Source organism: Phasianus colchicus, chromosome 13 (assembly GCF_987193195.1).
Source record: "Phasianus colchicus chromosome 13, bPhaCol1.hap1.1, whole genome shotgun sequence".
Classification (NCBI taxonomy): Eukaryota; Metazoa; Chordata; class Aves; order Galliformes; family Phasianidae; genus Phasianus; species Phasianus colchicus.
In genome coordinates, this window is record NC_143448.1 from 6060541 (window position 1) to 6072798 (window position 12258).

The following is a 12258-nucleotide window of genomic DNA, read 5'->3' on the forward strand; positions in this document are numbered from 1 at the left end:
TTGGCTTGAATCTGAAAGAAAATGTATTACATTTTAATACTGACACAAACAAATGAGTTGGTTTTAGTTTCTGTCATCCACAAACCGCTATGTTTATAATACCATGAGTATATTAATGGACAGATTTAATGATATATATATTATTTCTGTCAGAATCCTCTAAATTACTTTTGCTACCACAATGCACAAAATGATGATGTATTTCAGTGAACAAAGGAAGGCAGGTTACACTTGCAGTGCCCATAAATTCTTTGTTTTAAAAACATCAAGGCTTTTGATACAGCACAGTGCTTTTCAGGAGGTTTGCTAGTAAAAATTAACCAACGGGATGGAAGGTTCCCTGATGAGCTGACCTGTATCACGTTTCTCATCCATTCCTCGCTATTCTGGAGATGGCAGTGCCTGACCTCCTGCTTCACTACAGCTTCTCACTGCTACCGGGTTAGCGACCCAAATGTGCTACATTTGGGATATGACTCTGCTTTGTTTGGGAGCTAAAATCACCTTCCCATTATCTTGGAAAGATCTGTGTGTGTGAAGTCAGGATTTTCTTTACGCATTTCCTGTTTTTACAATGTCTATTATACACGTTCTCCATATTTTGGTTAAGTCGCGTTTTCACTTCTAAGATTGGCTACTCTCCTCCTTCTACTGTTTTGAGTTTTGTTCATTTCTGGAAAAGGTTTGAGGAATGGAGTGGGTGATGGCAGAAGTAAGAAAGAGGTTAATTTGCATATTTGTTATACCAACTCTGTAAGAGACTTGATCACTTCAGCATTTTGCCATTAGTTTGCAGTTCTGTCAGCATCCAAAAGCTGGGATTGTTGTTAAGAGATTGACAGTAATTTCAGAGTCTGTAAATCATTTGTCTACTTTTAGTAGTTTCAACCTGAACACCCATGTCAGAGGAACATAATGTTGCCAAATTGGGCATTCAGAACTTGGGCAAGAGCAGTGACTCTTGCTTGTGCTACCTCAATTTAATCGCTTGTGAGAAAAACAGTACGTGCCCACAAAATTCATGTTTATAATAGGACAGTCAAATTAAGGTTGCAAATTAAGCTTGATAGTGTGGAACTATTTAGTATTCAAAACTGAATACTTGGCATTTCTAAAGTGTTTCTGCATGGTTTTAAAACACAAATTTCTTTTTAATTGCATCTCAAAAATATATCTACACCTTCATTTCTTTCTGTTATTACAAGGTTCAAATCTTACTGACTTGGTCCAAGTTTTTGTCTGAGGACCTTTACTACTTCTATTAGACCTTTCCACTAATAAAAGAATCCTGAAGAAATGATCTCTCCTGTCAATGCATTGCAAACAATTCCTTCTTTCTATTTTGAGCTCTACACCAACTGAACTAATCTTAGACTCCAAATTGAAAATACTTTTTAATTATTTTGATCAAAACTTTCTAATATAACTAGAAAGCCTTCTGGAGAAGAGAAGGGTATCTTACATCTTGGTTGTTTTGGGTTTTTTTTGGTTGAACTTAATCTCTGGTGTATTTACTTTTGATTGGAGTCTGAGAAAGATTGCACTGGTTGTATTTCCAGTTTCGTACTTTCTTAATATGTGGCAGAGATTAGAAATACTTAGGCAAGCCTTCTTGTGTGAGTTGTTAATTGGAGTAAATAAAATCTGAACTAGTAAATAACACTTAGTTGAAGATTACAGACTATGTGCAAATTGAATAAAATTTGTCAGTATTTAAAAAAAAAAAATTAAATAACCAGACAGTAAAAGCAACAGAAAATTTTCCAGGGAGGAGAAGGGTTGCTTGCACTAAATTACATACTGCAAGCTTTTTACTTATATTTGTTCATGATATAATCTAGTGTTTAAGACCAGCTGCTTTTTCCAGATAATAAGTTTGATCTGAGGAAGATGATTTAGATATAAATTGTGTAGTGGGATGCCAATTACTACTGTACAGATGATTAAAAAGGGGGGAAAAAAAAAAATCTTTGAATCTAAACAAGCAAGATAATGGAGCACTTTTACTGAAAGGTTGTTGGACTGTTCCCTCAGCATTGTCTGACTCTAGAGATTAAATTGTCTCACACTTCTCAATAATCTCATATGGATCCTGTTTACACTGTCCTGCAGTGCTTTTTTGCAAAAGGCAGCTTGGAAAAGGAAACTGGGCAGTTTCATATTCAATAACAAAATATAAAGCCAAAGCAAGATTCTGAGAAATGAGAAACTGAAAAAAAAGAAACAAAAACCACAGATGTTCAAGTGTTCATTACCCAAATCTTTGCAAGAAGCGATTGAATAGAATTACCTACAAAGAGAACGTAGCATTTTAACGTTATACAATCATGTTCCTCATGGCAGGTGACATCTATCTCCTTGACGGAGACTGTATCTCAAAAATACATTCACCAAGCTGTCTATAAATTCAAATAAACCCTGCAATTTAATTTTCAACATATCCATATGTTTGAGAATCAAGCTTTCAGCAGTTGAGTGCAGTTTGTGTTGATACCACTGTACCCAATGAATAAGGAGGAAACAATGCAGTGGCACTGCAGTTATAGCCAGGTTTGGCAGGCTATAGGAAAGGACGTCCCGGTGTTCTGGGTCCAATTCAAGATCCAGTGAATAGAATTTCCCAGAAGTTCATCCTTTCTTGTTTGGTCAAATGCAACATTTTTCATGGCTTAGAGGAACTATGTCATTATTTAGTTAGAAGTACAAAGAACCAAATGTGTCATTGTGTACCATGGAAATGCAGCCAAGAATCTTTTAAGATAAAATAAAACCTTTAATTCTTTAAGAGAAATAATACAGTAGAATGCCTATTCATTTAACTTCTTAAGTATATATTTTCAGAATATCTGATCAGTTATATTATGTGCAAGAGAGAGAACACCTGAGACAGCTGCTGCAACAAAAGGAAAAATGCAGGAGTTTTTTTTGTTTTTCGAAAAGGCATTTCCAAAATAAGTCTTATTCCTTTGTGCATGTCTGATTGTATTGTTGCTACTGAAAAATGATATCTTCTTATGAGGAACAGCTTAAAATAATGAACAAATAAGAACTGAACTGAGGATTCATGTGCTTTTCTGGAATGTGAGTGATCCTGGGACTCAAGAAACATGCATAACCTGACAATGGCAGGCCTATTCACGCAGGCAGTGGGGTCCACAGAAGTGCAGTGGGATCAGCCATAACATTTGGTGTAGTTGAAATTATTCAGAAATGTTCCTAATATGAATCAGTACTTATTGGGATATTAAATTGGTAGTTTCAACCCAAGTGTTATGTGGTAATGTGGATTTTTGCTTTGTGACGTATTGGAGGATTTATTCTTGAGAATCTGTTAGGGGAAGGCAAAAACTCACTCTGTATGTCTTGATCTACCAAGATCTTGATGTTGGGAGGACGTGTGATGAGATCAGTGCACACCTGTGTGTGCTTTCAAGGCAGACAGTCATAGGCAGATTTTTGAGTAGAATAAAAATATGTTGCTCTTTCTTTGAATGAAAAAGTGCTCATCCAGAGGGTGGGCTGTCATCACTAGATTTCCTGGGACTGTGTTTAAAATGGATCCATTTACACACCAGTTTCTTTATTGGGGTGATGCCAATTGTTACACCTGAGTCTAGAGGAAATACAATGACTGTGAAATGAGTACAGACTGGAGTGTGGAAGAACTTAGCCAGCCCTAACCAGTGAGTGGTCAGTTGCTGTGACGTCTTTTCGTGGCCATTGTCATATCAACCAGCTTCTCCAGTTCAGCTCTTTCCTTTAGAGACGACATGACAATCTGCATGGCAGATGGTTACTGGTTTGCTACCTGACAGATAAAAAATACTATTTTTTCATGTCTCTGATGGTATCATGTCATTTCTTTGGTATTTTTAAACAGCTCAGAAAGCTTTCAACCAAAAGTTTGTTAGTGATATTGATCATAATAGTATTAACAGTTACCTACAGTAAATTTTCCTAGCAAGATACAGATTTTATTACTTTCCTTTTTACACAAAGGATGATTTGTTTTTTGATGTTACATCCAATAAAATAAGTGAGACAAATATGGCTAATTAATTATGAATATATATATGTATATATGTACTGGTGACCAGATCTTAATGTGCATTTTTTTAATGTCATCTTCATACTGTTATCATGAAGCCTTCAAGTTTGAGATCTGGCCTCTGATATTTTTTGAGATGATAGAACTCTGTTGACTTAACCTACCAAAAACATGCTCTTAGAATTTGTGGAAACTTCTGTGTAGTATTTCGACCAACTTCTCAGTGAAGTTAGGATGGTTTTGTTGCAGAACAGCTACGTGAGATACTTTACTTTATGCAAATCTGACACAAAGCCTTCGTAAAGTGCGTTTTTTAAAAAAAAATGATAAAATATTTTAGAATAAACTAATTAATGGCAGTCCTTGAAAACAATCCAGACCATGCAGTTAAATTCTAATCAGCTGCAATTTTGTGATCTTTCATTTTTTTTATCAGCCAGAATCATTCTTATGTATGAGAATTTTCTTTTTAAATCTTCTGTTAGCGTTGTGGGATTTTTCCAAATTTTTCTAAACCAAAAAACAACAAATGCTAAAAAAATAAATATGCAGCTTTGAAAATTTATTGCACAGCTGAGGGCATTTAAATAACTTAATTAACAAGCTCCAGCCTTAACATTCTCTTTCTTTAGGGGGAAAAAAATCAGTTAAGGTTTGTCCAATTAAAGTTTAGGAGTTTGTTGATTTAAAAAAAAAAAAAAAAAAAAAAAGACTGTGATTGTGAGCTTACAGTTTAAAAAGAGAAGCTCCAGAATAATGAAAACTTGCAAGCTGATTAATTCAGTGGAAAGCTGTTCTGTGCATAGTTTCCACAAACTCATAAGCACTTGGGCATTTTTAGCCCAAATTTAATTATAGCCTTTGATAATCAGGCTTCGCACAAAAGAAATCCCCTTCTTCCCATAATACTTGATGATGTAATGCTCTATTATAACTCAGAACTCTTCCCCCAGCACCAAAAACAAGCCGTCTTCATGTCAAGGGAAAAAAAAAAAAAAGTGACCTCTCCTCTCAGAGTTTTACATTTCACGTTCTGCAAACTGATATAGATCATCCAAGATTGTGCTGGGATTTTTTTGTTGTTGTTGTTTTTAATTTGCTACTGGCTGAAAACAGCTAATAAAGGCTCAGTTCAAAGCCGTCTATTTCTTAGTGGGGGGGAAAAGATGTTATTCTGACATCATTGCTCTGAATGAGCAGCCTGCGGTTCATACAGTATGTGCTCCCCTGGAATGACAAATTTTCTGCCTTTTTCTTGGGGGGAATGTTCAGGCAAAAGGAAAAAATGCATAAGAGAAGCAAAGAAAATTCATTTGTATAAGCTGGCCCCCCTACTGTGGAATTTTCAATTATATATATCTAATTATGGCTGTCAGTTGATGAATTGAGAAAAGACATTTTTTGTCCCCCCTCCTTTTTTTGTCTCTTCGTCATCTCTTCTGTTAGAATGATTATAGCACACTTACACAACTAATTGCCTTACTGCTTATTAGTGATACAATTATGCAGGCCAGACTCCTTGTGTGAACAACCATCTGCAGAGAAAAAAAAAAGTGACACTATTCAAAACTATCCATAATTTAACCAATGTTATTCCAATGCAGTGAGCTCAGACAATTGTTGGGCCTTCATATTTCATACCCAGCCTGGAAAAAGAGGGTTGTGGGTTTTTTCTTTTTTCCCCCTCTCTTTCTCTCTTTTGCTCTGTGCACTGATTCACCTCTTTAGACCCACTGTGAATTGGAAAGAAAGGAAGAGAAAAAAAGTGCTTCATATGTCAACAAAAAGGAGGGAAGTGAAGCATGGCTAATGCCCATTCCTCCTGTGGGCAATTTTTCTTCAAATTTTATACTAATAGGCATTTTTTTTCTGCTTAGAAACAGTTGAGAAAGTGCAGATGTCCTGACCACAGAAATCTGTGTATGTACATTTGCTGGCTTTTAAATGGTTTTAAAGCAACTGATGTACAACATTTAACGGAGCAGAAAGTTTCCAGCACATGTAATGGGTTCTGAGGAGCACATGCACTGCATGTGTCTTTGCACCCAGCACACACAGAGCTGGGCACCCAACAGGTGGAAGTGCAGGGGCAGAGCAAGTCAGCGTGGTGCTGCCCCAGCTGATGGGTTTGCTTGGTGCCTGCGAGATGCTGCTTGGAGGATGGAGCTAGAGATGATGCCAAATGGCTGCTGGGAAGTGGAGGCAAGGAGTTGCTCTGTTTTTTTCCCTTAGTTCCTCAGTGGGGTTGTGTTTTTCGAGGTTCTGAAGCATCAACCTACTGTTACAGTATTTTCAGAGTAACTAGGAAGAAAGTAATTAGTGGAAACCAGCAATACTTAATCAGCATTAGTATACAGAAACATAGGTGGGAAAAAAGAGCAAAAGTTCAGTGTCGGTCCTTCTCAGTGTGAGGAGTACAGATGCTGAGGGCACATAATTCTTTTGGCTCGGTGCATTTTGCTCTGACTGTAAAATAAGGAAGAATGAAGAGTTTACAATCAGCCTTGGAGTTACTGTTGAAAATTTTCAGTTTTTGTATTTCCACACTTTAAATAGTATCAGCCTGTATGTCAAGGAGAAGCCATGGGGTGGTTTGAAAAAGGAGACTTTGCATCTCCTCACTGTCATTCTTCCCACTCAATTTAGTGCTGTTGGACTGTCATCCTTACAGTGAATATAGACCATATTTTTGTGCTCGTGATTTGAGAACATAGTGGCTCTGTAGGCATGTACTCACCTGAACAGCTTTTGCCTGGGTTTAGACCTTTGGTTCTTAAAAATCCAGGATTTAGAAATTCCATTCTTCACCCTGATTCATTCAAAGTATGCGTAGTGTCATTTATCTGTAACAATTTTAATGCTATGCCCTGTTATTGTGAGCATGCCTATTAGAACAAGAATGAGCTCTATTTGTCTTCAAATAGGGTTCCTGCAGTTTTGTTCACAGGGTCTCTTAGGGGGCTCCTTTAATCTCAGTGATTTAAATGCACATTCAAAATGGAGAAATCCAAATTCCTTAAAAATGGCATACTTCTAATATCCTGTTTCTGCAAGGGGAGTTACAAATCCAACTTCTAATGATTCTAGTCCTGAACTGCTTAGCTTCTAGTGTGGCTAGCAAAGGCAGGAGGGATGAGAAGCACTACCTTGCAAATTTGAGTTTTCTGAAGCCTCAGTTTCATAGACTGCACTTTCAAATGTGTTTTTTCTCAGGCATAGTGAAGGACTGTGTTTCTGCAGCGATAGTATTAGCTGCTGTGATTTCCTTCATCTTCAACAAATTAAAGATCTTGGTTGTTTTTTTGTTTTTAAAAATATTTGTCTCTGGACAACAGTTTCTAATTGTATCCACAAGATGCTTGTATTGGAAAGGCTTGCAGGATGAAGGTGGATAAAATAGATGTGTTCTTGGCAGTATTCAAGTTTGCATCCCCAGTACTATCTGTAATCCCAAAGGCAAATGATTCCATTTCAGTCTGTCTTTACTTTTCTGGGAAGTAAATCTCATTTTTCTCCATTCTGAGATTAGAGCTTAGATCAGAGGAGTAATAGTGGATGCGATTAATTGCTCAGTACCTCATACAACACTTGCATACAGAATGCCTCAAGTTTCTGACTGTAAAACATACTATTAATACCTCAGGCAACCTGACCTTCTAAGAAGCTTTACAGATTTGCTTCTTCACTAAACTGTGGATGACAAAACATCTTGGAGCCTTGTCAGCTCTGCAAAGAGCAGTGCAGAGTTGTGTGCTTTGTGTTCCTCTCAAAGCACACACTTTTGGAAGTCTGTAGAGAGAATTTACTGACTATCTAATTCTAAAAAGTAAAGACAAGTCTGGAAATCCGAACGTCATATACCTGAACAGTGCAGATCCCAACAAGCAGATTAAGATTTTTTTTATATTACAGCCTATTTCATAGTTCCTAGATCATTCCCAGTGATTTTTTAGTGGCAGTAGGAGCCACATTGAGCAGCAAGAAGGGAAAAACACACTGGTAGTATAATCAAGCATGTAAGCAAGACATCTAAAGTATGCAGAGACTGTTTGAATGCTGGCATGAGCCTCACTTTCTGTGACTTTGCATGCTTCAGAATATTTTTGATAATTTTTGTGTGCATGTCTAGGCTGTCTGCAGATAACAAATGTAGTATAATGTGCAACTTCATGTGAGCTGATCTGCTAAAAAGCACAGACTGAAATTGGATTTTTTTCTCTTTAGAACTTTTGTCTCCTTTACTCACTCCTGAAAAGCACACAAAGCATGCACAGGTTTAACAGGTGTCAACTCCAAGAATGTGTTAAAAGACAGTACTGCACTATTTCCTTGAGTTTTGTGGAGACCCTGAAAGTGGTTCCACGAAGGGGCTGAAGGCAGTTATGGCAGTGGATGGACAGTTATTTAAACAGCATTCATTCCCACTGGCATCTGACTTTTAAACTTACTTGGTATCAGTACTACTAAAATATTGAATATCACTGCTTGGACACTGCCAGGAAGAATTCACCATGGGGAGTTTCTTGTTTGCAGAGTTTATTTAAAAGAGAGACATATATTTAAAAGAGATACATATATATGGCCTGTCACATCTCTGATGGCTCAAGTTTTTTCTGAAAATGTTCTCCATGTATTTTAAAAACAGTCTGCAAAGATGTGTAGGCACACCATCATGATGTGCGAGCTTCCAAAGTTTCAGCTTCCAAAATTTCTAAAACTTGGATGAATACTTCTGACTACCAAGCTGTTGAGTAGGCCAGGTGTCATACACTGTCACAAGTTTTTTTGTGGTAAATGAAAGAACATATTAGTTTTGCTTCTCATTAAAATGGAGCATAATTCAAGGTTTTAAATATTCATGATACAGATGTCTGCTGTTAAGGTAGTGTGCTTCCTTTATGACCACTGCTGTCACCCAAATACCTCTTCTTGGGTTTCTGCTAATGTCTATGTTGCGCTAGGATGGTTTTCTGTTTTGAAGGATTTCAGTGGATCTGCATGGAACAATCAGGTGTTCTGCAAATTATGTGATTCTAGCATATTTTGTTGGGGCTCTTCATTTGTGATCTACTCCAGTGTTCAAAAAACTTCATAGGAAGCTATGTATTGTAAGGGACCTCCCTCCTCTTTAGTTTCAGCTGGTGGATTTGGAACATCCACTGAACAGGAACAATCACAAGCTCATGTTTTACTTGCTTGTTTTTCCTCCTATTCTGTAAATAAAAAATTAATTACCTACAAACCACACTTCACAGTCCCTCTGGTTTCTGGTCCATTTTACAGTGGAACAGCTGTGGGAGTGTGCTGGTGGTCACATCTTTTGCCAGGTGTTATGTCTGTCAGGCATTTGACTTAGGTTATCTAAGTTAAAAACCCAGCATACATGATTATCGATTGTAAATAGATAAAACTTCCTTTTTCTGCTATAAGATCGTATTTAGAATAGCAGAGGGTGAAAATTCTGTCCTGAGAGAGACAACATTTGAAAATTTGAGAAGACACAAATACAAAAATTAAAAATTGATCAGTTAGTGATATAACTTCTTAATTTTAAAGTTTTTAAAATAAAAAGTAATCATGAGCAGGAAAGCACAGCACATTTCTCTGTGCTGAGAGAAAGTTCTTGCTTTCCATTCTTTCTTTCTGCAAAATGATTTTCTTTATACTGTTTCCCTTCAGTCTGGGCAGACTTGTCTGTTAGTCAGCCTCTCCTTTGCATTTATATCTCTCTTTACTGACAGTCCCACAAGATTTTGTCTACATGCCAAGATGAAGAGCCTCTATCTGTATACAACAGCCAGTTTTGCTAGGTCACCTACTGAAAGAGGCATTCCAATGGTAACCAGCCCTGTGAGTGTGTGCATGTTCTTCCATTGGTAACCAGCCCTGTGAGTGTGTGCATGTTCTGCCCTATGCTTTGGACTTCTTCCCGTGGATTTTGTGTTTCTCCTATGAAGCTCCATGCTCACTTTGCGGTGTTTCAGTTGTATCCTTGGCAAATATTTCTAGCTCTCCAGTGTTCTTCCCCACACTGCTTGCTTGGGCTGCTTGTGGGGATAGGCAGTGGGCACAAGAGAGCCAGCCCTGCCCCTTTGGTACAACTGTGTATGGTCAGGGTTTAGGACCTTGTCCTTCATGACACATTAGAATAACTAAGAAGAAGGTGAAGAAAAATAGCATTTCATTTTGTGTGAGGATTTTCAGGTAAAATAAAGTATTGAATAAGGTCAGAGGGGAAAAAAAAAAAAAAAAAAAAAAAAAAAAAAAAGCACCTCTTTATCATTTTTATTCAAAATCACTCCAATTAACTAAAAGGAGAAAAGCTCAAGTTTTCCCTGGTGAGAGCAAAGTTTCCAGATAATTACATAGCTTAATGAAAATGACTCTGAAAATCTGCAAACCGTGCACTTGGAGCCTGAAATAAAGCTTTATATTTCTCTAAATTATATCTTGAAAGTAATTTTTATGGAATACTTTTTGGATTTTTCTCTCTTGGCTTAGAAGTTGTTTAAGCAAATAGATGAAGCAAACAGATTAAACAGGTTTTTTTTTCTCTGAGATGAGAACTTTTCTGCACAATTCTTATGCAAGTGTCCAAGAATGTTTCCCATAAATAATGTCAAACTGGCTTAAGATGGGTACGAAGTAAATAAAGTAGCTGACAAAAGGCTGAATGTTAGAATCTGGGCAAGAAAATTCCAGGCATGACTCTGCTAACAGAGGTATTGAGTCTTTCACTTCAGTGATCTTTTTATTTTGAACTTTAAAAAAAAAAAAAAAAAAAAAAAAAAGATCCTTAAAAAACAGCTACAATTGCCAAGTCTCTCTTTGAGAGTTCATGTTAGTCTCTACTTAGAGCAGAGGAACAGAAAGTTGATTTCTTTAATTTCATCTGAGATAACAAATTGAGCTACCTGCAACTTCTTAAATGTATTTCAATATCTGTCACCTCTTTTTAGTCAGTTACAAAATCCTTGTTACAATATTATATACAAATATTCTTCTTTCTAGAGCAACTTAATCTACTACTATAAGAAATTAAATTATACAAATTTATATTACCCAGTGTCAGAGAGTGTATTTGTCCTGTAACTTGTTGTAATTCTGGAAATGCCTTAGGATAGGACATTCAATGCTGAAGTATGGTGAGAAGAATGTTTCAGCTGTAGGAGCTGAAACAATTTTACATAACCTGTGAAACAAATTGTATAAATGTATGAGAACATACTCCAAAGCTGTTCTGAGTGATGCATAACCTCTGTGAATGAAGATGTTTCTGCTGCTTAGGTTTTTTTAAGGCCTTACAAAAGTGTAGCAAGATTCATTGGTTGGATCTTCATCTCAGCTGAAGTTAGATCTAGATTGCTTAGATATGTATACATATATAACAATATATATATACATAAGAGCAAAATTGACTTCTGAAACAAATTTAGATATGTACATGTCAGACTTGCCATCAGAACAGATGGTCATAAATGTTTGTTTATGACTTTATTATTATCATTGATGCACCTTTTGTAGGAAAAAGTTTCCAAAAGTAGCAGCATCACAGGATTAGGGAAGTGTTTGCACTGGAAAGTGTTGTGTTGGGTTATGTGCATGTATTATACATATATACACACAGTGTGTGTGTGTATGCATACATCCACACAATCATCTACATAGTATTCCATGTTTACTGTCTTTAGCTTTTCATTTGAGTTCTGCTTTTCAAGCTGGCAGTCTTAAAGCAAATCATGCCCAAGTAAAGTTGTATAAGTCTGTGCGACTCTTTGAAAGCATTTTATAAAAAGATAACCATGTCTTGCCCCCAGAATCCTTACAATTAAAACTCATGCAAGGTGATAGCATAGTTACCTTTGATTTGTCAGACACTGCATTTCTTTTCCTGCTGATGTTTTCAACCAAACCTAGTCTGGGGACTGACACGAGTACACCAGCACATGGCCCATACAGAAGCCATGTGCTGTCACCAGTATTTAAAGAAAAAATAATTTAAAAAGTTAATATGGCAAGTGAAATAACTTGCTTTGGTTGCAGAATCACTTAGGCTATCATTATTTTACACAACCAAATACAGCGCTGGCCATAATCTGCTGCCTTTCAAGTAGGAATCAAATACATTACTTATGCAGTGAATGTTTTTAATGTAACAAAGAGAAGGAATAAAAATGCCTTACAACAGTTTTATTAAAAACAAATTCCCA

At 36.6% G+C, this 12258-nt stretch overlaps 1 long non-coding RNA gene across 1 annotated transcript in view; it reads left to right on the forward strand.

The window, feature by feature from the left end:
• LOC116243891 (uncharacterized) overlaps positions 1-12258 on the forward strand; it is a 284812-nt gene that overhangs the window by 135951 nt on the left and 136603 nt on the right. The window lies entirely within an intron of this gene.